Raw genomic sequence first — 2,548 nt, forward strand, 5'->3', positions numbered from 1 at the left:
TGCTCTCCTGCTTCCCATCACCCAGGCTGTTCCTCTCTGGGGTGGCAGCGAGCAAGAAATTATTGATGTAGAAAAAACTGCACGGACCAGCGAGCCCCTTTCCAACCCTTAAACCCAAAATGCAGCTCCTTCTGCCTCCCTGTTTCCTTCAGAATTCCTGAAATATTTCCCTGTCAGAACAGAGCTCTGCAAAAGACATCACGATCTAAACCCCGGCTTCATCTCTAACTCGCTATAAATAGCCCCAGGGTTGCCCTGGCTCCTTGCTCAGCTCATGAGGGCCACAATGTGGGGTGATGCTGGGCACAGGCCACCAGTGTCCACTCGCCCTGGAACTGAGCTGGTCACAGAGTTTGGGGTTTTGAAGCTGCTCCTTCAAGGATAAAAATAAGCTCTGTGGGGTTTTTTTTTGGTTGTTCTGAAGAGGTGTGGATGGGTTTTCTGTTGTTTCCTTCCTGTGTCCCCATCAGTCTCTCCAGCTGGTTCTGCACAGAATCATAGAATCCTTTGGTTGGAAAAGATCTTTGAGATCATCAAGTCCAACTGTACCTGTCCACTACTGAACCAGATCTCTCAGCACCTCACTGCATCCTGCAATCAAACTCCTGAAGTGCTGGGGAAAAGCAACCAGCACGCAGCAAGCATCGTGGAGGTAGGACACGTGTTACCATGGATGTCACAGAATCCCAGACTGGTTTGGGTTGGAAGGCACCTTAAAGCTCATCCAGTTCCAACCCCCCTGCCATCAGCAGGGACACCTTCCACTAGACCAGGTTGCTCAAAGCCTGAAATCTGTTCTATCCTGGGGTCAGTCCATGAGCTGGCACAGTCCCTGTCCAGCTGATGTCCATCTGGCTGCAGCAATGACAGGCTGTGCTGTAGGTACAGGGTGAAGCTACAGTTTGTTCCACCCAAGAGGAGCATCCCACCACTCTGAAATGATGCAGAAACACACCATCACCCAGGAAAGCCAAGGAGAGGATGGCCTGTGGACACTCTCCTGCCTGGTAGTGGATGTGGTCACACCTCAATGGGAGCTGGTGTGGACCTTGCTCCTGCAACTCTGTCTTCAGTCCTCAACAACAGCAGCATCTTCTCCAAATCTATGGATTGGGAGAGAAAGCCATGGGTTCCTGAGTCCTGCAGAGGAGACTGCCCATCGCTCTCAGCAAACCTGGAGTCGGCTCCTTCACCGTCCACCTTGGAGAGGACATGGGCTCTGCAGTGCTTCTGGTGAGGTGGGAATTCCACCGTGCCCACAGCAAATTAATGGTCTCATGAAACACATCAACCCTGGCAAATACCTTCTTATTATATATTCCATCTGCAGCACCAAGGGCAGGAGAGGTTGTGTGTGTCACCTCGGCCTGGCCCTGCTCTCTGAAGGCTTTACCCGCTTACGAGCACCATCTATTTTATTTCAGAGTGATTGAGGAATAATCAATCCTCTGCTTTCCTTCTCCTTCCTGGAGGTGCAAAGCGAAGTCCATCAAGGGTAAATGGCATCACAGCTTTCCTCCTGGCCACATCATCGCTGAACCTCAGAACAAAAGGTGACGTGCAACCACGGCTCTGTCAGAAATCTCATCTTCAAGCAAAGCAGTAAATAAAGTTGAGAAATGTGGAGTTTTCACCAAACAACCAGGGCTGCTCCACAGGTGAGGTTGGCATGGGTGTAATGCCAGTGCTGCTGCAAGCGCTCGGCACTGGGTGCTCAGGGCTTCTGGTGGTGCTTCAGGAGCCATCAAGGATGTGCCATGACATGCTTTGGTTCAAATCTCCTATTCCCACCAGGCTTTGGCTTGGGAAACATCCATCTTGTTCCCCAAATCCTGATGTCTTCAGGAGGCATTGCTCAGCTCTGAGAAGATGCACCCAAGGGGAGTCCATGGCACAGCCTGGCCATGGTGCGTGTCCTCAGGGATGCCCAAAGCCACCACTCACGGACTGCCAGTGATGTGGAGAAGGATTCGAGCTGCTCAGGCAAGGGATGAACCTCACAGGGGTGACACCCAGCTGAGCACACGGGGTGAAGCTGCCCCAAGCCCCAGCTGCTGCTCAGGCCACACTGGTCATTCTTTGGTCTCTTCCATTATCACTTCCCATTGCAGGAGGGCTGTGTCCAAACTGGGAACATCTCGGGTTCAGTCCCCTGGGCTGTGAAGCCTCAGTGGTCAGGTCACGCACAGGCAGATGGTGCTCAGAGCTGGTGCTGAGGGTCCCCGTCCCCTCCGGGACAGGGGCCACAGGGTTTGGTGAAAGTTCCACCCCAGGAGCAGGAGATGGGGGAGTTCTACAACCATTTCTGGGGCTGGGAGAGGCAGGAAGAAGAGGGCTCTGAGCTGGGAGTCCCTGTCTCTCCAGAAGTAACCACCTCTGCACCTTTTCTTGTAGACAAGTCAGCTCTGGGAACAGGAGAGGGGCTGAACGGGGACCCAGCACCCCAACACTGCTGTTGTGGGTCACAGGAGATGCGTGTCACTGCCTGGAACCCAGACACATAGGGCTCTGGCCTGGGGGACTGTGGCTGCTGGAGTTTGGGGACTCT

The sequence above is a fragment of the Antrostomus carolinensis genome, unplaced genomic scaffold (genome assembly GCF_000700745.2).
Source record: "Antrostomus carolinensis isolate BGI_N321 unplaced genomic scaffold, ASM70074v2 scaffold21112, whole genome shotgun sequence".
In the NCBI taxonomy this organism is placed as follows: domain Eukaryota; kingdom Metazoa; phylum Chordata; class Aves; order Caprimulgiformes; family Caprimulgidae; genus Antrostomus; species Antrostomus carolinensis.